General features: G+C 45.9%; 1 pseudogene; it reads left to right on the top strand.

Moving 5' to 3' along the window:
• The first annotated feature begins 677 nt into the window (after positions 1 to 677).
• Positions 678 to 19,468, top strand: LOC135549328 (histone-lysine N-methyltransferase SETDB1-A-like; annotated as a pseudogene).
• The last annotated feature ends 5,073 nt before the right edge of the window (positions 19,469 to 24,541 follow it).

The following is a 24,541-nucleotide window of genomic DNA, read 5'->3' as shown; positions in this document are numbered from 1 at the left end:
TGAACTTTCATATGAAATGTATTCAAATTGTGTGATGTATAACCCACAAATATGCTAAATTAAACAATACTTTTCTTAAACGTGTATGCAAAATATTGAAAAGAGAAACACATTTAAGCATTATTGGGATTTTGGGAATACCTAGGGGTGTACAAAGTGCAAAAATACAAAGTGCTGTACTGGCCAGTTTTCTTTCTTTTTTTTGTCTATTTCTTCTCCGTCAGAGCAACATTTTTGTATGAGTGTATGTATGTCTTCTTTGTTTATTCTCTGAGCAATATGTTAATAAGGGTACATGTACACCTCAGAGCCAGGGAGTGTATTTTGTTAAGTTTAGGCTGATAATGATATTTCCTCTCTCACAGGAGGACACACGCTGGGCTGGGGCCCAATGTGGTGTTCACTTATGCTGCAAGTGACTCACTTTACAAGACTTAACTTGGATCTTTAATGAGATATCATACAATCATATGATTTACATTGCAATTTCATGACAAGACATTATCTACCCGAGAAGACTTTAACTTACCTGGCAACTGATCTCGTAGATTGGAAGACAAGTCATAGGAAAAGCAGCTAAGTCTGTTGTCTTCATTTATCCTGTTCATCCAGGATCTGCAACACAAGCTTACGAGCATCTCTCAAGCTACTACTTGAGCCTTACCTTGATCAGCCACATGGACCAGCACCAGCCAGCTCCTTCTCTGTCCACGCTGGAGGTAGACGTGGACCTGGGCTTTGCTCTCTTCTTTCTTGCCCTCCTCTGCTTCTTCCTGCTGCTGACGGTGGTGCGCTGCGCTCAGACAGTGGTGGACCCTTATGGTGCCATCTCAACCTCCACCTATCAAGAGGAACAGATAACCAATTAAGACGAGAGTACCACGCAAAAAAAGAGGCACTCACAAACCATGTGCTGGAGAGAGTTAACATTCTGCTACTCACCATGCTGAAGATATACAGATATACAGATATGCAGCAGAAATAGCTAATACCGTAGGCTAAGCCTACGCAGGCCAGTGTATAATCCAAGATTATCACCGGGGAAAGAATACAAATCATTTCCACAATGGCAGCTGAGTTGCACTGTTCCTTTCTATCCTTTTGTAAATAAAGTTTTTGCATGACTTGTACTGTATCTATTTCTCTAGTCTGTACATTCCTTGATAAGTGAAGAATGATTAATGCATTTGTCACGTTCTGACCTTAGTTCCTTTGTTATGTCTTTGTTTTAGTATGGTCAGGGCATGAGTTGGGTGGGTTGTCTATTTTAGTTTTTTTATGATTTGCTATTTCTGTGTTTGGCCTGTTATGGTTCTCAATCAGAGGCAGCTGTCAATCGTCGTCCCTGATTGAGAACCATATTTAGGGAGCCTGTTTTCTATTGTGTTTCGTGGGTGATTATTTTCTGTCTTTGTGTATGTCACCAGACAGGACTGTTTCGTTTCGTATCATTCTCGTTGTTATTTTTGTTTTAGTGTTCTGAGTTGAATAAATATCGTCATGAACACATACCACGCTGCGCTTTGGTCCGATTCTTGCTACTCCTCGTCAGAAGAAGAGGACGAGCGTGACAGAATCACCCACCACCAAAGGACCAAGCAGTGTGGTAACGGGCAGCAGCAGCAGGCGATCTCAGGACTCCTGGACATGGGAGGAGATTCTGGACGGCAAAGGACCCTGGGTACAGGCTGGGGAATATCGCCGCCCCAAGGCAGAGCTGGAGGCAGCGAAAGCTGAGTGGCGGTGGTATGAGAAGGCAGCACGGCAGCGCGGCTGGAAGCCCGAGAGGCAGCTCAAAAATGTATTGGGGGTGGCACACGGGGAGTGTGGCGAAGTCAGGTAGGGGCCCTGCGCCAACTCCCCGTGCTTACCGTGGAGAGAGAGGGACCGGGCAGGCACTGTGTAATGCCGTGACGTGCACGGTGTCCCCGGTGCGCAGGCATAGCCCGGTGCGGTACATAGCAGCGACTCGTATCGGCCGGGCTAGGTTGGGCATCGAGCCAGGTGCCATGAAGCCGGCTCAGAGCATCTGGTGTCCAGTGCGTCTCCTCGGGCCGGGGTACATGGCACCAGCCCTACGCATGGTGTCCCCGGTTCGCCAGCACAGCCCAGTGTGGGCTCTTCCACCTCGCCGCACTGGCATGGCTGCGGGGAGCATTCAGCCAGGTAGGGTTTTGCAGGCTCGGTGCTCGAGACCTCCAGTCCGCCTTCACGATCCGGTCTATCCGGTGCCACCTCCACGCACCAGCCCTCCGGTGGCAGCCCCCCGTACCAGGCTGTCTCTTCATTTCCTCCCTACAGGTGCTCCCACCTGCCCAGCGCTGCCAGAGTCTCCCATCTGTCCAGATCTGCCGGAGTCTCCCGTCTGTCCGGAGCTGCCGGAGTCGCCCGTCTGTCCGGAGCTGCCTGAGTCGCCCGTCTGTCCGGAGCTGCCGGAGTCGCCCGTCTGTCCGGAGCTGCCGGAGTCGCCCGTCTGTCTCGAGCAGCCGGAGTCGCCCGTCTGTCCAGAGGTGCCGGGGTCGCCCGTTTGTCCGGAGCTGCCAAAGACCTCCAGTCCGCCTTCACGGTCCGGTCTATCCGGTGCCACCTCCACGCACCAGCCCTCCGGTGGCAGCCCCCCGTACCAGGCTGTCTCTCCATTTCCTCCCTACAGGTGCTCCCACCTGCCCAGCGCTGCCAGAGTCTCCCATCTGTCCAGATCTGCCGGAGTCTCCCGTCTGTCCGGAGCTGCTGGAGTCGCCCGTCTGTCCGGAGCTGCCGGAGTTGCCCGTCTGTCCGGAGCTGCCGGAGTCTCCCGTCTGTCCGGAGCTGCCGGAGTCTCCCTGTCTGTCTGGAGCTGTCCGGAGCTGGGAGTCTCCCGTCTGTCCCGAGCTGCCGGACTCTCCCGTCTGTCCGGAGCTGCCGGAGTCGCCCGTCTGTCTGGAGCTGCCGGAGTCGCACATCTGTCCGGAGCTGCCGGAGTCGCCCCTCTGTCCGGAACTGCCGGAGTCTCCCGTCTGTCCCGAGCTGCCGGAGTCGCCCGTCTGTCCGGAGCTGCCGGACTCTCCCGTCTGTCCGGAGCTGCCGGAGTCGCCCGTCTGTCCGGAGGTGCCGGAGTCGCCCGTTTGTCCGGAGCTGCCAAAGACCTCCAGTCCGCCTTCACGGTCCGGTCTATCCGGTGCCACCTCCACGCACCAGCCCTCCGGTGGCAGCCCCCCGTACCAGGCTGTCTCTCCATTTCCTCCCTACAGGTGCTCCCACCTGCCCAGCGCTGCCAGAGTCTCCCATCTGTCCAGATCTGCCGGAGTCTCCCGTCTGTCCGGAGCTGCCGGAGTCTCCCGTCTGTCCCGAGCTGCCGGAGTCTCCCATCTGTCCGGAGCTGCCGGAGTCTCCCGTCTGTCCCGAGCTGCCGGAGTCTCCCATCTGTCCGGAGCTGCCGGAGTTGCCCGTCTGTCCCGAGCTGCCGGACTCTCCCGTCTGTCCGGAGCTGCCGGTGTCGCCCGTCTGTCCAGAGGTGCCGGAGTCGCCCGTTTGTCCGGAGCTGTCAAAGACCTCCAGTCCGCCTTCACGGTCCGGTCTATCCGGTGCCACCTCCACGCACCAGCCCTCCGGTGGCAGCCCCCCGTACCAGGCTGTCTCTCCATTTCCTCCCTACAGGTGCTCCCACCTGCCCAGCGCTGCCAGAGTCTCCCATCTGTCCAGATCTGCCGGAGTCTCCCGTCTGTCCGGAGCTGCCGGAGTCTCCCGTCTGTCCAGAGCTGCCGGAGTCTCCCGTCTGTCCGGAGCTGCCGGAGTCTCCCGTCTGTCCGGAGCTGCCGGAGTCGCCCGTCTGTCCCGAGCTGCCGGACTCTCCCGTCTGTCCGGAGCTGCCGGAGTCGCCCGTCTGTCCGGAGCTGCCGGAGTCGCACATCTGTCCGGAGCTGCCGGAGTCGCCCGTCTGTCCGGAGCTGCCGGAGTCGCCCGTCTGTCCCGAGCTGCCGGAGTCTCCCGTCTGTCCGGAGCTGCCGGAGTCGCCCGTCTGTCCCGAGCTGCCGGACTCTCCCGTCTGTCCGGAGCTGCCGGAGTCGCCCGTCTGTCCGGAGGTGCCGGAGTCGCCCGTTTGTCCGGAGCTGCCGAAGACCTCCAGTCCGCCTTCACGGTCCGGTCTATCCGGTGCCACCTCACTCAACAGTTTCCCTGTGTGTATCAAGAATGGTCCACCACCCAAAGGACATCCAGCCAACTTGACACAACTGTGGGAAGCATCAGAGTCAACATTGGCCAACATCCCTGTGGAATGCTTTCTGACACCGTGTAGAGTCGATGCCCTGACGAATTGAAGAGGTTCTGCGGGTGAAATGGGGTGCAACTCAATATTAGGAAGGTGTCCCTAATGTTTTGTACACTCAGTGTAGAAATATATTGAAAGGGGCATCTCCTCCTCATGGACTGCACCAGATTGTTCCGTTTTTGCTGTGAGATGTTACCCCACTCTTCCACCAAGGCACCTGCAAGTTCCCGGACATTTCTGGGGGGAATGGCCCTAGCCCTCACCCTCCGATCCAACAGGTTCCAGACGTGCTCCATGGGATTGAGATCCCGGGTCTTCGCTGGCCATGGCAGAACACTGACATTCCTGTCTTGCAGGAAATCACGCACAGAACGAGCAGTATAGCTGGTGGAATTGTCCTGCTGGAGGGTCATGTCAAGATGAGCCTGCAGGAAGAGTACCACATGAGGGAGGAGGATGTCTTCCCTGTGACTCACAGCATGGAGATTGCCTGCAATGACAACAAGCTCAGTTTGATTGATGCTGTGACACACCGCCCCAGACCATGACGGACCCTCCACCTCCAAATCGATCCTGCTCCAGAGTACCTCGGTGTAACGCTCATTCCTTCGACGATAAACGTGAATCCGACCATCGCCCCTGGTGAGACAAAACCGCGACTCGTCAGCAAATTGCACTTTTTGCCAGTCCTGTCTAGTCCAGCGACGGTGGGTTTGTGCCCATAGGCGACGTTGTTGCCGGTGATGTCTGCTGAGGACCTGCGTTACAACAGGCGTACAAGCCCTCAGTCCAGCCTCTCTCAGCCTTTTGTGGACAGTCTGAGCACTGATGGAGGGATTGTGTGTTCCTGGTGTAACTCGGGCAGTTGTTGTTGCCATCCTGTACTTGTCAGGCAGGTGTGATTTTCAGATGTACCGATGCTGAGCAGGTGTTGTTACACATGGTCTGCCACTGAGAGGACGATCAGCTGTCCGTGATGTCTCCCTGTAGCTCTGTCTTAGGCATCTCATTAGTACGGACATTGCAATTTATTGCCCTGGCCACATCTGCAGTCCTCATGCCTCATTACAGCATGCCTAAGGCACATGCAGGCAGATGAGCAGGGACCCTGGGTATCTTTATTTTGGTGTTTTTCAGAGTCCGTAGAAAGGCCTCTTTTAGTGTCCTAAGTTTTCATAACTGTGACATTAATTGCCTACCATCTGTAAGCTGTTAGTGTCTTAATGACCATTCCACAGGTGCATGTTCAGTTCATGCATTTTATTAATGGTTCATTGAACAACCATGGGAAACAGTGTTTTAAAAAAAAAACTTTACAATGAAGATATGTGAAGTTATTTGGATTTTTACGAATTCTCTTTGAAAGACAGGATCCTGAAAAAGGGACGTTTATTTTTATGCTGAGTTTAGCATGATTATTAGACAGTTGTACCTTCAGCTCGGCCTGGGGACAATTAAATTACACTCTAAAATGTGCCGTTTTGTCACACAACACCATGCCACAGATGTCTCAAGTTTTGAGGGAGTGTGCCATTTTTATTTTTATTTTACCTTTAAACTAGGCAAGTCAGTTGAGAACAAATTCTTATTTTCAATGACGGCCTAGGAACAGCGGGTTAACTGCCTTGTTCAGGGGCAGAACAATAGATTTGTACCTTGTCAGCTCGGGGATGGACCACAGAGTGAACAAAAAGCAGCCAATAAGTGCTCAGCATATGTGGGAACTCCTTCAAGAACTGTTTCCATCTCACCTCAAAGATGCTCTTGAATTTGGTCAGATACAATGTTCAGATATGCTGCGGCATTCACTCATTGCTCAATTGGTATCAAGGGACCTAACGTGTGCCAGGAAACATACCTCACACCAGTACACTATTGCCACCAGCCTGTACCGTTAACACCAGGCAGGATGGATGCATACTGCAACAGGAATCAGGATTCAGGACCAGGCGATGATTTTCCACTCCTCAGAAATCCAGTGTTGATTGTGTGCCCACTGGAGCCGCTTGTTTTAATCTGATTGGAGTGGAATCTGGTGTGGTCGTCTGCTGCAATCGCCTATCTGTGACAAGGATCGACGAGTTGTGGTTTCCGACACCACAACACCACTGTTGCACTGTTATTTGTCTGTTTGTGGCCCTCCTGTTAACTTGCATGATACTTGCAATTCTCCTTCGACCTCTCATCAATGAGCAATGGAAGACCAACAAGATCATCAAGGACAACCACCACCCGAGCCACTGCCTGTTCACATCACCACTGTTCACCCCACTATTATCCAGAAGGCAAGGTCAGTACAGATGCTTCAAAGCTGGGACAGAGAGACTGGAAAAACAGCTTATATCTCAAGACCATCAGACTGTTAAATAGCCATCACTGGCACACTGACTACTTTAATGTTTACATATTTGCATTACTCATCTCTTATGTACAGGTATATACTCTATTCTATTCTACAATATCTTAGTCTATGCGGATCCGACATTGCTCGTCCAAATATTTATATATTCTTAATTCCATTTCTTTACTTTATATTTGTGTGGATTGTTGTGAAATTGTTAGATATTACTGCACTGTGGAGCTAGAAACACAAGCATTTAGCTACACCCGCAATAACATCTGCTAAACCAATAAAATTTGATTTGATAAGCTGTTTTTGCCCCTCAGAACTCCGCTGACTGGATGTTTTTTGTTTGTCGCACCATTCTCTGTAAACCCAAGACACTGTTGTCATGACGTGGCCCTCTATGGGCATAGCGAGTACCCTCCCCCACTCTGTCACCACCTCTCTCTTCCCCCTACACCCAGGTTCTGTTGTCTTAGGTCATAAATTCCACGAGGAGACTCTCCTCAGGGCTAGGCAGTATAGAGAGAGGGTTTCACAGTCGAACAAAGGAACTTATTTTACATCACAGAACTTGAGAACTGAACAATATCCTTGTTTTGGAGAATGTGTAAACGGTCGGTGGAGAAACCAGCTACGACCGGTCCGTTTTGTTTTATGATTGTGACCTCAGGAAAGACGATACAACCACATTACCATAACTCTGTTTATACAGGAGGCTCCATTATGAGGCTTGCATTTAATTATTGTATAAAATGAATGAGTAAAGATTAAACTATTTGTGAAATTGTGCAATGTGATTTTAAACCGTTAATGTGAGAGAATTGTATCCCCTATAAATTTTAGTCATTGGCTCTTCCCATGAGCACAGACATTGATCTGGCGTCATGGGACAGCCCTTTTCTACTGTTACGAATATAACCCCCACCTGAAGGAATTCCCTTTAGACCATGCCTACCTCGGTCAGCTGAAGGAGCTAAGGTTGAGTAGAGACCACAAGAATCTCAGTACAAGCTAAGGTTGTAATGGTTGTTGTTAACTCTGAGACTATCGATTCCGACAGAATAAGAGCAACTCTTCGATACTAATTACTAGTCTGCAGCTAGGAATTATGTACCATTGAATGTGAAGACGGACAACCGCCGAAACATGTATTCTATAAGAACATTTCTGAATGGGACTCTGAAGTATTCATTCTAACCACGTAAGACTCCTTGGAAGCAGATGGAGAGACAAGCGGATGAACTTTCCAACAGAAAGACGGACAATTCCAATAGAGCTCACGACGACACACTTAGTGTAAATACATATTGATTGCAATTATTCCCAAATGAGTGAGTGTTCATGTGCAAAGGATTAGCATTTCAATCAATATAATTATCAACTGTGTAGTGACTCTTGTCTTTTGCGCCCTTTTCAGTCCACACCCACTTCCCTTTGTCTACCAAGTCGCCATATCGGCTTAGCCCACTAGGGAACATCCCCTATAATTTCCTTGTAACCATATCTACTGTTTGGTGATGCATTTCTGTGCTTAGTTAGTTAGTAAATAAATGATTAAGACAATTGATGTATGGATGATTCATAGTGAAGGCTGGGTTCGTGCAGATAACCAACAATTTACGACATTTGGAATGAGGTAAAGAATAATTCATTAATTAGAAGACTAATTGATCAGACATTAAAATAATCTGAAGAGTTATATTAGGAAAATTATAACTTTGTCATCTGAAGATTTTCCTTGGAGCCCGACTTCCTAGTTAACTACATTTACATGATTAGTTTAATCACGTAATTTTAATTACAGAGAATTGATTTGATAAGATAAGTCTTCAATTTAATGATGCCAAAGACACGACACTGTGTGAAAAGCCCAGGAGGTGGCCGTTTCTGATATACTGTATCCGGCGCACCTGGCAACAACAACCATGCCACGCTCAGTAGCTTAGGTCACTCGTTTTGCCCATTCTACTGTTCAATAAAACAGTAACTGAATGCCTGTCTGCCTGCTTTAGATAGTGAGTCACATAGCTGGCTGTCTGCAGGAGTTGATTTTAGAGCAAAAATATTCAAGTGATAGGCTCTTTTAAAACTCTGCACCTGCAATTTACTTGAAAATGTTTTATCTTTACACAAAAAAGAATGTGACCCCCTCCAAAAGCCAGACGGAGATTTGTAAATTAGACACACATTCGGTCCTTTATATAACTGTAGCATTGGAGGCTGCTGAGGGGAGGACGCCTCTTAATGTCTGGAGTGAATGGAATGGTATCAAACACAAGGAAACCATGTTTGATGTATTTGATACCATTCCACTGATTCTGCTACAGACACTACCACGAGCCCGTCCTCTCCAATTAAGGTGCCACCAGCCTCCTGTGAACTACAGCATAGGCTAGCCTATGTAGGCCTACCTGTCACAAGACAAATCTTGCCATGATAAGATGTTGCATGCATTGTGAGCTGCACTCCGTACTGAGATGCGCTGTCTGTCCCCACCCTGAGCGTTGATGATTGATCATGCAGGTAATAGAAAGATCGTAGAGACGCCAGGTTTAAACATTGCATATCATTTAACAGTTCCATTTCATTTCATGCTGTTCACATAAATAATTGACTCATTACTCAGTTATTTATCCCAGGAAAAGGCAGTGGGTTTGGCCGGTAAACCTCGTTAACCTGGCTCCCGCTATTCAACCCGGCAAGGCAGGGTTTCCCAAACTCTATCCTGGGGCCTCCCCCTGGGTACACGTTCTGTCTTTCGCCCAAGCACTATACAGCTGATTCAAATAGTCAAAGCTTGATGATGAGTTGTTTATTTGAATCGGCTGTGTAGTGCTAGCGCAAAAGACAGAAGGGAATTGTAAGCAAAAACGGATTGGGATTGAGAGTCACGCCAAAGACTGTGTTCCCATTCAAACAACATCTCCCTGTAAGGGATTGAGGGAGATGTTGTTTGAATGGGAACACAGTCTTTGGCGTGACCCTCAATCCCAATCCGTTTTGCTTTAATCTTTCCACCACCTCTTCTCAGTTGCTGCTCTTGAAGAAGGCACAGCTACAGACAGTGACACAGAAGATGTGAGAACTAAGCCAGATAGGATTCAAATGTGCTCTCTCACACACACGCACACACACGCACACACACACACACACACACACACACACACACACACACACACACACACACACACACACACACACACACACACACACACACACTTCTACGTGTGTGGTCTCGGCCATGCTCCTGACATGCTCTTCTCTCATTCTCCCTTAGTACAATGACATGGCAGATGACATGGAGAGCATGCCATCTTCTTTAGCTGTGACCACCCCTACTGTAACTGTTGTCCCAAGTGAAGCCTCAGGTTCTAATGATACCCCAGCAACTCGCCTTGCACAGTCAGAGTCTGAACCACCAAGTCCACAAGAAGACGACGACGATAATACTCCTCCATCAAAATCCAAAAAGGTTTCAACAAAACATCCCGAAGCCAGCAAATGTGGACGGCTGAGAAAAGGTGAAAAGAGGAGAGAATCTCCCCGAGCCAAACACAAATTTGGGTGCTACATTGAAGACTTGTCTCCTGCCCTTACAAATCCTTCTGTGCCAATGAAACCACAAAAACCCAGAACAGGTGACTCCTCTGCATCAGCTGAACTCCTCTGAACAGCTGAACTCGAGCAAAGCTGGCACGGCTTCCCCACCAAAATCACAAGAGCCCAGCAAGAGTGACAAATCTGCTCCCAAACTAGAAGAGGCCAGGAAAAGTGGTTCCACTGCCCCATCAAAACCACAAGAGGCCAGAAAAGGTGAGTTATGCTTTGCATTAATGGACTGACCTTGTTTTACATTGATCTTCTCTAAATTGCTTTCTACCTAATGTCAATGATATCGTTAATGACGATCTTTAGTGCTCATGGTGGTCTTCTCGCTCCCTGATTTAGAAACAGCCACTCTGTTTGTGGTGACCAGCGTGTCGCAAGCTCTGACCCATGCACCCAACCCTGCGACTCAGCCACCCCCTTGTCCTCATAGAGGAGGAGATCAAGATTGACACGATGGTCCTGGCCAGGAGGAGGACCAAGACCTGGCACCCCGGCAGGATTACAGAAATCAAACCAACAGGTAAGAACACACCCAACCACCGGTTAGTCCTGTTCTTGTATGTCATTAGATGTCCTTTACAGATGTCTTAATTTTCTCCATGCTCTCTATATCTCAACCATTGATGCTCCACAGAAAATGGAGGTCGACTTTAGCGAGAAGGGGAGGAGCATGCTGTCAGGGACACCACATAGCCTTTGACCACACCGCTTCGCTGGAGCAGCTGTACGTGGGGGTGCGAGTGGTGGCCAAGTTCAAGGATGTCCACCAGTCCTTGTTCTACCCCGGCATTCTGGCTGAACTCCCCAACCGAAAGAACTGCATGAGGTATGAGCGTAAAGATAGTGTGTGACTGTGTGTGCAGGGCCGCCTGCTCATTAGGCAGGATTAGGCGACCGCCCTTTATGGTAGATTGACGAGGGCAGCATTTTCTGAGCTAAACTGACCAAGACGCACCTCGCAACAACACATGATTCTGTCCAAAAACAACAACAATTTCTCTCAACCAGTGGCATATGGGCTTTTTAGGTGAGCGCTGATGCCGCCCTTTGACGAGCAGTGCCCACTTTGGCAGGGACACAATATTGATCTTGTCCGTTCGCAGCGCGCCTCTCCAGGGTGCTCTTGGAGAAACGCATCGCTACAGTGCTCCACCAACATTCCGTGAAAAAACATATTGTGTATCCGATGTAGCATGTGATATATAGCGTGTGATAAGAGTATTTGACCTTTTTCTGTAGCCTACGGACTGTCACACATTTGATCTCCAATATAATGAGACGGAAACTTTTTACATCATGCAGTTTGTATCCATACAATTTTTTGATGAGCTGGTCATAGCAAGAAATTAAATACTTCTGCATTACCCGCTGTGAAAACACATTGCAAATAGGCTCCGGATAACTCCTGATCAAGATGGGTAGCTGATATTCAGAGCTAAAATAGCCAAATGGATTCATCATGGGATTCAGGACTAATAAAGCCAATACAACGGCCTGTTTTTGTCAAATGGTGAGCCCAGGGTCATTGCCAGGATTTGGTGGCTGTTTGGAAAGGCTGTTCAACCTGTCTCGGCACATGGTAGCTCTTAGATCTGACCAGGTCGCAGTTGTAAATGAGAACTTGTTCTCAACTAGCCTACCTGGTTAAATAAAGGTAAAATAAAGGTAAAATAAAAAAAGATATTAGATAGTTCTTTAGGTTTCAGCTTACTGAAGGCACGTTCACCTCAAGCAACGGTTACAGGCATTGTACAGAAGATTTGCAGTGCAATGCACACCTCTCCAAAAACACCCTGTAGCTGCATCTTGTGGATGGCATTTAGGAGCTCTACAGGAGGAAGATCATCTGGAAAAAGTGGCAGCGTATATCATCTTTAGATCTCACACTTCATTTTCAAATCCATCTGAGATCTTTGGAGTACTTGTGTGGCAAGCTACACATTTGGTTTCCAGTCATTTTCCTAAATGTACACATTGGTTAAAACTTCTCGCGTATAGCTGCCATGGTGTGGAACCTCTTGTCCAAATGACTGATTATACTATCCAGGGCCATATGAAACACTTGTGTTGCAAAATCCATTGTCTGACTTCTGTTCCTTTGCTATGTCATCTTCGGTCTCATCGGGGAAATGTTTTCTTATTTTTTTTCTGGCAGCTCCTTTGTTCACTGTGAAACTGAGTATTTACACCCATTTCATTTGCCACCGTGGAGGCTCCTGCCAGAAGAGTGTCACCATTGATAACGCAGAGCCTGTATTTCTTCCTGTAGTGCTTTAATGTGAGCTGCTGCAGTGTCCAGAGAAATATTTCCTGACGGAAGAATTGAGCTTCTATTCTCAATACACTGCAAAACTTTTACCCAGAAAGTGAGCAGGACGATTGCCTTGAAAGACATGAAGTATCTTTTCAGACCTTTTGCCTCTGATTTGGCTTCGTTTGTCAGGCTGCAGGTAGCAAGAGGCATGTCTAGGGCCTTGATGACAGATGGTAAATGAGTTGCCGCTGGTTGGACCGCAGCAATACGTGCACTCCATCAAAGAGTGTCAGCCAGTCTTTTCCTTGAATGGCCCATCGCTCTGGGCTGGCACTGAACAGATGTTTCACACAGCCCCCCAAAAAGTTTATACTTCTGGGCACGGCTGAGCTGCATGTACACCCACAAGATTAGGAGAATGGTTGGCACAAGGTATGTGGCCAGTGAATTATTTTGCGGTATGTGTGCTTGCACTCAATCATTTTAGAAATGCTCTGGTAGTTTTGTCATACAGTCTCCTCCATTTCACTGATGATATCCGTGCTATTCAGAGAACTGGGTGATGGTTTACTTTGCTCATGAGAAAAAAGAACACATGGAATGCAATATAATGCCTTTACACTCTTACTATAAATAAGCCAGTCTCTCTGCACCTTTTCTCTTCCCGTTTGCGGACTTACTGTACTGTAAATAGTTGGGGAATGGCTTGCCTTCTGAGACTAGGGGCATGATTTTATACAGTTCTGTCCCCTCACCACACCTGTTGGCTAGTCTGCGAACAATAGCTTCTTTTTCATGGTCTTGTACTTTCTCTGGCCACAGTGCTGGGTCATCTAAAACCTCATCTTCCTCACTTCAAATCTGTCCATACTCTTCATTTCCCTTATTGCTTGTTCAGTCTCTTCTTGTCACTCCTTCACTGGCACTGCTGCTACTCTTTAACTCCTCTTCCTCCTCCCTGCTCTCATCTGCATCAGTCTGTCTGACAGCTTTCTGCTGAGATTGTGCCAACCTGGGGCTCTCTGGGCACTAAGAGGTGAGTAAACAAAGGGAATGTTAGGGTTAATGTTGGCTCCTATAAAGGTTACCATACAAAAAAAATCCACAACTGAAAGTAAAAATGTTTTCATTATAGTATACATATAAAATAGAATACGTATTTAAGTGTGTCTAAGTCATCATGTGCCTAACTTTACAATAAAAAAAAGTGTCTAGTTATGCTGCTGCTGCTACAAAACAACTTCCTCACCTCCAAGGTCCGTTATACGTTATATATGGTTATATGTTTTAATTTATCCAATTTTTTTTTTTTTTTTGTCTAACATTTTTTAAAATGATAAACAAATAATTTTCTAAATAATTAGTACCAGGATAGGGCCCCATGAATCATGTTCCCCCCCTTAATGGCCTCCCACATAGATGGACATTCCTAAAATTCAAATTCAGGCGACACTGTAGGATATACCTCAGTAAGGATGGACTGATGCTGATGCGGTTTGGAAAAGCCTTAATTTGGACCATACATAGACGTCTCTAAATGACGTCTTTTCAACTTTCATTCAGAACCCAAAAATGATTTCAAAGTCTGGAAAAATAAGTATTTTAGTTGTCTTTTTAACGTCAATTTTTTTTGGTCTCGCTTAGGCCGGCAGAACGGCAAGGACCGGCCCTGTGTTTGTTTGTGTGTGATTTAGCTATTGTGGGTGTGGTTGGATGATGATATATGGAAACATAATGCTAAATATGATTCATCATTGCCTTAATAAAGCTCTGTTGCGCTTCCCCTTGTGTTTCAGGTTCCTGATCTTTTTTGATGACGGCACACCTTCCTATGTAGGCTTGACATTGTAGGCTTCCTATGTAGGATCTTCACATTGTTTGCAGACCACGTAAGAACAGCCTCGGACAATTGTTTCCTATCTTTAACGTATACTCAATACTTCTTGGCTCTATTCTGTTTGATCCTCCTACCAAATGTAAGATGTCTAATTCAGATCCAACTGTTCTCTTCTAGTTGTTAACTCCACCTGTGTGACAATACATGTATATTCAAATGTAATACTCTTTTGAGTTATATACATTTTTCAATTCGTTGGCTTGTATGGAGCAACAAAACTCATACTGTGGCTGTTGTCATACAACAAGTTTAATCTGCATATGTAGGTGTTGGTGAGACGCTTGCAGGGAAACGCGCATACATACCCACACAAACTAAGCCTATTGTCTCTCTCTACCGTCTTAAGTGCCGGAGGTTGTGGGAGGACATAGAGGATGAGGCCAACAGGGAGTTCATCAAGGAGTACCTCCAACCCGCCCATGTCCCGGTACAGACCAAGCCAGCCCATCAACGTGGGGTTTGAGGGGGGTCCGGAGGAAGGTCGAGGTCGAGCAGATCGACTGCAGCTTGTTGTGCGTCGTCTACAAGGTGAGAATCTGCAACCGCTTACGCTGTAACCATTTAGTGAAGTGATAGTGATTGACTTGCAGTATATTGTGCTTGATATTCTGGTTATGCTTACCTAACTAAAGTCTAGTTCTTCACTGACGCACATAATGCCAATCCTTTTTTCCTGTGTGTGTGTGTGTGTGTGTGTGTGTGTTCTGAGGAGTCAAAGAATAAACCAACAGTGACACGGCCCAACGCTGGTAAATATCTGTCTAACGGTCTCTCTTTATCCCGCTGTCTCTGTGTTAGTGTGTCCTGTGGATAAATATGAACACGTCTACAGCCTTGTCTGTCTGACTGAACGGGCATCGAAGTCAGCTGTCTGTTTCCTTACATGGTGTGCACGGTACTTTGAATCATTCCTGTATTTGGATTCGTATAGTGGACAACGTGTTTATTTCGGGAGAGCACGCTCTCTTTGTCCACCACCCAGGGGGGACCAGTTTCGACTGCTAATACTATCCACACGACCAGCACGGCCGCTGCCAGCAAACATCACGTCACCGCCTCAGCACCCTTAGGGTGAGTACAATGTATGTCTCTGTGTTTATACTGTGTTGCTGTACTATTTTAAAAAGAGAGTCTTGCACAAATTTCATGAATATGTATTTCCTGCATGCATTTATAATGAGGTTTTATTAGGGCTGGCAGGTGGCCTAGCGATTAGAGCATCGGGCCAGTAACCGAAAGGTTGCTAGTTCGAATATGTGACGGCTCGGGGATTCGGGAGTTTTTCCAAAACCACCGTGCTTCTACACCTGCATTGCTTGCTGTTTTGTGGTTTTAGGCTGGGTTTCTGTACAGCACTTTGTGACATCAGCTGATGTAAGAGGGGCTTTATAAATAAATTTGATTGAAAGCACTTAACCATAATTGCTCCTGGGTCACAGTCAATAATGGGTGATCCTGCTCTCAGGGGGTGGGGGTTGGGGGGATATGCAGAAAACAAATTCCCATTTCACACCACACGCTTGTCTAGGTTAAACACTTGTACATGTGTGAAACAGGACAAATATAAGCACCCCCTATTTGACCTTTAGTCCTTTAGTCCATCCTTGTTTCAGAACAGCAACATTTCCTAGTTCGTTCATTCTCCCTCAAACCCATGTCATCTTCTCCCTTATCACGTCAGGAGTCCCTATGGCCAGAACCGTTCAACCGACGAGTCTTCTGTTATCACAGCTAAAGGTTCCATCACCTTCACCCTCCACCGTTGCTGCCCAGCCTGCCTGGAATGCATCCGGTCAAAGGTTGAGGCCAAGCACCGTGGACTCAACCCGCTGCTCATCCCCCTGCTCTGCGAGTTCCACCGCATGAAGGGCCGCCGCCGGGTCAATAACAAGGTGGGGGTGGGGTGAAGTTTCCCTAGATGTTGATGTTAGGTCAGTTGAGCATTTTCCTCTTGAACGGTTAAGGTTAGCATGGGGGGAGGGGGGGGCCTGATCCAAGATCTGTGCCTAGTGGTAAACTTCTCCCCAGGTCAAATAGGTGAGCACCTAGATGACTGGTCTATCTGGAATGTCATACTTCATGATACAGAACTCTGCCATTACCTATAGTGCTGCTGCTGCTGGTGCTGCAACGTGCCGGACACTGCTATTTTTAACTGGAGAGTTGGGAGCGGAGCAAATGACACATTTCCAATGTAACAAATGGAAAATTATGTATTATTCTGTTGTCATCCTATAGTCATACTCCTTGTAGTTATTAAAAACTCTGGTGTGGTTATGTTCTCTTTGTGTTTTCTCACCTTCCTCCGGGCCCTCCGTCTTTCTCAGACATATTTCCACATCTTCTACCAGTCGCCGTGTGGCCTCAGCCTGAGCATGACTGCAGTGCAGGACTACCTTCAACAGACCCACTGTGACTTCCTCTTCCTGGACATGATCTGTCTGGACCCCTTTGAGTCTGTGACCACAACCCACCAACCCCGGCCATACAAGATCAACATCCTAGACCTGACACTTGGCCGAGAGAACCAGCCGCTGTCCTGCATCAACGAACTCGGCAACATCCGGCTAATCTCAGTGATCTACAACAAGCAGCGCGTGGCGGCCAGCGGGGTCTCCCTCAACACCAGCTCAGACTTTCTGGTGGGCTGCAACTGCACCGACTGCTGCAGGAACAGGTGTGTGTGTGTGTGTGTGTCACAGGGGTTAAAGTTCTGTTACTGCAACGTATTTCCTTAAATGTATTTAAAGGACGTACTGTTTAATACATTTAGCAAATTACCCTCTTTCCTTAAAAGCATAAATGGTCATGACCTTTTTACATGGTATGTGGAGGTTGTATTGACGTGTATTTATGGACATGTATATTGTGTTCCTGTAGGTCATCATGCTCCTGTCACCAGCTGACCATCCAGGCCACAGCCGTGTCACCGGGTGGCCCTGAGGACGTCAACGTTGGCTACGAACACAAGAGGCTGGAGAAACGGCTCTCCACAGGGTGAGGCTTGTCAATGTGTCTTCATGAACATCTTTCAATTATCCATCAGTCGAAACATCGCTTTGACTGTTGGCCTTTGGTATTTTTTTGGTCAGTCTTTGGCTTTTACTGGTCATCACCTCAATGTTCTCCTCTAGCTCAGCTCTTTCTATGCATTTGTGTCATCTGTGACATGCTTTGAGAGCAATGTCTGAAAAGCTCTTGTAGATAGTATTATTATATCAACCCTCTCCACCTCCCTCTGTCTGCAGTATATATGAGTGTAACGCACTGTGCCGCTGTGACCCACGGGTGTGACCCACCGGGTGGTGCAGCACGGCCTTCAGCTGCGGCTACAGCTCTTCATGACCGTGGGGAAGAGCTGGGGAATTCACTACCTGGATGACGTTGCCAAGGGCACCTTCATCTGCATAGACACGCAGAGAGCCTGGACTCACTGGCATCTATAGGATAGATTTGATGTTATCTGTGTATTATCTTTTTTTGAATGCAAAAAAAGAAATTGGGTTTCCATTTCGATTCATGAGTTGTAAATGCACATACCCAGTGGACACAGAGGGAGTGCAAAGAGAAGCAACAGAACAGAGCATCTCTAATGTTGCGGCCTCTGTTCCCCATCAGGTTCAGAAGAAGAGTCCATAGAAGACGTCAACAGTGAGCATGATGACTGTGATGACGAGGGCAAGAATGGGGGAGAGGGAAACCCCGAGAAAGAGCAGCGACATATGATGATGCAGAACTCTGATGACGAAGCTGAAGAAGAACCCGATGATGATGATGAAAATTATGAGGACAAGGACTACGATGTCAGTGAAGATGATGGCGACTCTGACTTCAGGCACAATGTCTCTTCTATGGAGAGGAGCTACGTCACACGCAGGCATGCCAAAATACTACAGGAGGGTAAGAGGAAACTACAGTATATACAGAGAAGTATACAGAGTGAAAAACAAACATTGAGGGCAACGAAAAAGGTTACTGAGGTTTAGTAGAGTATTCATTCTTATTTGGTTTGATAAATGTTGGTTTCTCAAAATACTGTCGGAAGGTAGAAAAATAAAGCACAGACACAAATATAGACGGAAACGTGTTCATGAACTCTCCACTTTTATTTTTGAATTTTTAAAAGAAGTTATAGGACTTTGGTTCCCAGACTCATCAAATGTCTCACAAAATGACTCTCTAGACCCAGCAAAGAAATCGGGCTCTGACGCCATGTCTTCTGACCTGCAGGATGGTACAGCAGAGGGAAATGACAAGCAGGCCTCAAACGCCACAAGGCGTTTCTTTGATGGCGAGGAGTCATGCTACATCATCGACGCAAATCTGGAGGGGAATGTGGGTCGCTACCTCAAGGTGAGTCATGAGGAGGAATAATCAGAGGGTATCGTGTTGGATAGTATGCCGACTGTATGATTTGCCCTATACCCATACTTCTCAGAGATCCGTCAACTCCGCATCTTACCCAGGTTACAATAAAGGGCAGGACTAAACAATGAATTTCATCCTCCGATTTCATCCTCCTACTCGTCATGAATGGGGATAAAAATTGTCATGAAGCTCACATCCACTGTGTCTCTCTCCCTACAGCATAGCTGCCACCCAAACCTGTTTGCGCAGAATGTTTTTGTGGACACACATGACCTTCGATTCCCCTGGGTGGCCTTCTTCACCAGCAAGATTGTGACCTTCTGTTATGACTCATGGGATATTATATATTGCTTGTGCTAATGGTTGGTCTTTTGAGAGGCGAAGCCAGGATTAATACGGGTTCTGCTCATGTCTGTGGCTCTATAACAAATGTCCAGGGGGACTAAAGCATGTGCATTCTAATATGCACTTCTGTATATTGATCATAATATTGTCTCTGTGTTTTTCAGGCGCATCAGAGCTGGTACAGAACTGCCGTGGGATTATAAATGTGAGCTTGGTGTGAAAAGGTCGTCAAGAATCCTAAATTGTCGCTGTGATCGAGTGTAGGGAAAACTTATGAATGCCCTTACATCTTCTTCCAGCTTCACCCCTGAAGTAAATTAAGGAATATACTGTAGGAGATGGTCTAGTTGTTGTATTTTAAACCATGCAGAGGTTTTTGTTCATATTACGATTCTTTAATTGTGCTTAAATAAATGAATCCTGAAGTATTGTCTCCTAGTTAAATAAAAAAATATTGAAATGTCCTTTTCAGCCTTCCTATTTAAAAAATTTTTTTATTAAACCATCAAGCAGTTGTGGAGGTCTGAACAAAGACAGTTGTGAGAGAGAGAAATGACGTATTTACCTGATTTGTTTGATATTAATAGTTAACGATGTATATACTTAATAAATAGTAAGACATTTCTGCTCTGTTCATGCTGTGTTTCTGTAAAGGGATGGTTTCCACTCTCGCTTCCTCCAGTTAGTCTGGGCGTATTGTCAAGAAATGGGTTTTGCGAGAGATCGCTTGAGCTGACAGTGACTTGGTGATAACCTACAGCTGGCATTCCATAGACAATATGTGGTGTGTGTGACCCGAGATGGAGATAGCCAGGAAGTGTTTAGAACCATCCCTCATTGTCTCATCTTCATCCTTGCAACTGGGAAACTAAGCTGGGTTGGGAGTAAAATAACATCCCATGCAGATAACCAGGAGATGAACCCAAGGTGGCTTGTGGTGCCCCCCACCTGATCAGCATGGGAGGGATAGAACCAGCCATGACTAAGCAATTTTAGTGGCAGCTATATAAGAACTCTGCATTGTCTGTAAAGGTTCAGCACTCGGCAACACACCTTCGTGTGCGGTCGACTGCTTCATTATTGCAATAATTAATAGATATTAAATAAAGATGATTGTTTGAAGAAATGACAATGTGTCTCTCAGTATACATGAATTTCCACGACACAGTACAATAAGTATTTGATCTGGCTGCGGCTGGAAGAGTGGGGTTGTTTCAGTAGCTATGTTTCCATTAACTTGTCCATTTATTTTGTTGAAGACATTTAGAAAGTTTGCATAGAAAATAGAAAATAGACAACTGCCTGGTAGGATGCGTTTCCAACACGGTAGTGGTAAAAATACTGCAGTCCAGACAGATCATAAAGTAATAGGGCTGACTGTAAAAATGTGCAGTGATGAGAAGTTCCCACTGATGGTTAGTAGAAATTGAATAATTAATTGTTATTGCATGATTTAAAAGGTTTAAAGAATATAAATTCTGTTTATTGGAATTTAGCTACCTCTAACAGAGAATATGGGAAATATTGGGAACTGACATTTTAAATCTGTACAGCCTGTATTGCTTTTGGGGAGCAGCTTCCTTTTAAGGTGTGAGGTAACTGAGCTCTCTTATATCACGGAGATTGAGCATCTTGATCTTAATGAGAAGGCTAAATTGAATGCTTTACAGCAGTGGTTCCCAAACTTTAGAGTCCTGTACCTCTTCAAACATTCAACCTCCAGCTGCGTACCCCATCTAGCACCAGGATCAGCACACTCTCAAATGTTGTTTTTTGACATTATTGTAAGCTTGCCACACACACTATACGATACATTTCTTAAACATAAGTGTGAGCTTTTGTCACCACCTGGCTCATGGGAAGTGACAAAGAGCTCGTATAGGACCAGGGCACAAATAATAATAATCAACAAAGTTGCTCTTTATTTAGCCATCTTACATATAAAACCTTATTTGTTCATCAAAAATTGTTAATAACTCCCCACAGGTTAATGAGAAAGGTGTGCTTGCAAGGATGCCAATAACTTTGTTATTGACCAAATACTTATTTTCCACCATAATTTGCAAATAAATTCATTAAAAATCCTACAATGTGATTTTCTGGATTTTTTTCTTCTCATTTTGTCTGTCATAGTTGAAGTGTACCTATGATGAAAATTACCAGCCTCTCATCTTTTTAAGAGAGAGAACTTGCACAATTGGTGGCTGACTAAATACTTTTTTGCCTCACTGTATGTGGTTGCAAAAGGGCATCAGTGTCTTAACAGCGCGATTTGCCAAGGCAAGAAACTCTGGGCACAGCCCAATCCAGAAGTCTGGCAGTGGCTTCTGATTAAGTGGAATGGAGGCAGGGCATGAAAGGGATAATGAATCAAGTTGTTTGTGTGGTCTGTTTTGGGAAAGAACCTGCGTAATTGCATACCCAGGTCACCCAGGTGCTTCGCTATATCACATTTGTCCATCAGCTTGAGTTCATTTGCACACAAAAAAATCATACAATGATGGAAAGACCTGTGTGCTCTCCTTGTTAATGCAGACAGAAAAGAGCTCCAACTTCTTAATCAAAGCCTAATTTTTGTCCTGCACATTGAATATAGTTGCGGAGAGTCAATCCTCGATTCAGATCATTCAGGCAAGAAAAAACATCACCCAGATAGGCCAGTCGTGTGAGAAACCCGTCATCATGCAAGCGGTCAGACAAGTGAAAATTATGGACAGTAAAAGAAAACTTTAAGCTTGTCTCTCAATTCCAAAAAATGTGTCAATACCTTGCCCTTTGATAACCAGCGCACCTCTGTATGTTGTAAAAGCGTTACATGGTCGCTGCCCATATCATTGCATAATGCAGAAAATACACAGGGGCCAGGGGCCTTGCTTTAACAAAGTGAACCATTTTCACTTTAGTGTCCAAAACCTCTTTCAAGCTGTCAGGCATTCCCTTGGCAGCAAGAGCCTCTCATGGATGCTGCAGTGTACTCAAGTGGCGTCCGGAGCAACTTCTTGCACGTGAGTTACCACTCCACTATGTCTGCCTGTCATGGCTTTGCGCCATCAGTACAGATATCAACACATCTTCACCACCAAAGTCTGTTTGATGTCACAAAGCTGTCCCGTACTTAAAAAATATCCTCTCATGTTGTCCTTGTTTCCAGTGGTTTGCAGAAGAGGATGTCTTCCTTAATTGACCCCCCATAAACTTAACGGACATACCGTTGAAGTCGGAAGTTTACATACACTTAGGTTGGAGTCATTAAAACTAGAGGTCGACCGATTATGATTTTTCAACGCCGATACCGATACCGATTATTGGAGGACCAAAAAAAAGCTGATTTTTTAAAATGTATTTGTAATAATGACAATTACAACAATACTGAATGAACACTTATTTTAACTTAATATAATACATCAATAAAATCAATTTAGCCTCAAATAAATAATGAAACATGTTCAATTTGGTTTAAATAATGCAAAAACAAAGTGTTGGAAAAGAAAGTAAAATTGCAATATGTGCCATGTAAGAAAGCTAACGTTTAAGTTCCTTGCTCAGAACATGAGAACATATTTTTCACAACTTGGAATACACCTGTGGTTTATTCAATTGATTGGACATGATTTGGAAAGGCAAACACCTGTCTATATAAAGGTCCCACAGTTGATGGTGCATACCAGACAGAAGCCACTCCTCCTTTGCCTAAAGGCACCTGAAGGACTCTCAGAACACGAAAACCAAATTCTTTAGTCTGAACTTTTTGGCCTGAATGCCAAGCATCACATCTGGCACCATCCCCACATAAAGCATGGCGGTGGCAGCATCATGCTGTGGGGATGTTTTTCAGCAGCAGGGACTGGGAGACTAGTCAGGATCGAGAGAAAGATGAACGGAGCAAAGTACAGAGAGATCCTTGACGTAAACTTGCTCCGGATCGCTCACAACCTCAGACTGAAGGTTCACCTTCCAACAGGACAACGACCCTAAGCACACAGTCAAGACAACGCAGGAGTGGCTTCGGGACAAGTCTCTGAATGTCCTTGAATGGCCCAGCCAGAGCCCGAACTTGAAAAGGCACATGACAGCCCACTTGGATTTTGCAAACTTTCTTTATTGCCACAAATTATGATTGCCGAATACTTTAAAACTATAAGCTCAACTCTACATTTAATTGTAATTGCCTACTGCTTGCAACATTTAAATGTAAATGTTTAAATGTGAATCCCAGAAATGTCCCATACGCATATCAATAAGCTGATAAAACAAAAACAGCATGATCATTAAACAGGTGCACCTTGTGCTGGGGACAATAAAAGGTCACTCTAAAATGTGCAGTTTTGTCACACAACGCAATGCCACAGATGTCTCAAGTTTTGAGGGAGCGTGCATTTGGCATGCAGACTGCAGGAATGTCCACCAGAGCTGTTGCGAAAGAATTGAATGTTAATTTCTCTACCATAAGCCACCTCCCACGCAGTTTTAGAGATTTTGGCAGTATGTCTAACTGGCATCACAACTGCAGACCACATGTAACCACGCCAACCCAGGACCTCCACATCCGGCTACTTCACCTGCAGAGAACGTGTATGGTGTCGTGTAGGGGAGTGGTTTGCTGATGTCAACTATGTGAACAGAGTCCTCCATGGTGGGGGTGGGGTTATGGTATGGGCAGGAATAAGCTACAGACAACAAACCCTATTGCATTTTATCTATGGCAATTAGAATGCACAGAGATAACATGACGAGATCCTGAGGCCCATTTTCGTGGCAGTCCACTGCTGCCATCACATCATGTTTCAATATGATAATGCACGGCCCCATGTCACAATGATCTGTACACAAGTCCTGGAAGCTGATAATGTCCCAGTTCTTCCATCGCCTGCATACTCACCAGATATGTCACCTATTGAGCATGTTTGGGATGCTCTGGGTCAAAGTGTATGACAGCATGTTACAGTTCCCGCCAATATCCAGCAACTTCGCACAGCCATTGAAGAGCAGTGGGACAACATTGCACAATCAACAGCCTGATCATCTCTATGTGAAGAAGAAGTGTCACGCTACATGAGGCAAATAATGGTCACACCAGATACTGACTGGTTTTCTGATCCATGCCCCTACCATTTTGTTGAAGGTATCTGTAACCAGTCATGTGAAATACATAGATTATGCCCTCATTCATTTATTTAAATTGACTGATTTCCTTATATGAACTGTAACTCAGTAACTCAAATGTTGGGTTTATATTGTTGTTCAGTGTAGATAAGAAATTTAACAATCGTTTCTAAAGGGATATTTATTACAGGAAATCAATTCCTTCTACCATATTTAGTTGGGCTTCATGGTTTGACGTGAACTGGCGCCGTGCTTGTCTCACTCCACAGAAATGTACGGTGACCAACAAAGTAAAGGAGATCTCCTTTAAGATTATCCATAGATTCTATCCGTGTAATAGTTTGATTTCTAAATATATTCCTGATGTTA

This window comes from Oncorhynchus masou, chromosome 12 (genome assembly GCF_036934945.1).
Source record: "Oncorhynchus masou masou isolate Uvic2021 chromosome 12, UVic_Omas_1.1, whole genome shotgun sequence".
NCBI classification, from domain to species: Eukaryota; Metazoa; Chordata; class Actinopteri; order Salmoniformes; family Salmonidae; genus Oncorhynchus; species Oncorhynchus masou.
Note: the sequence above shows the minus strand (reverse complement) of the source record. Positions and strands in the feature narration are given on the sequence as shown.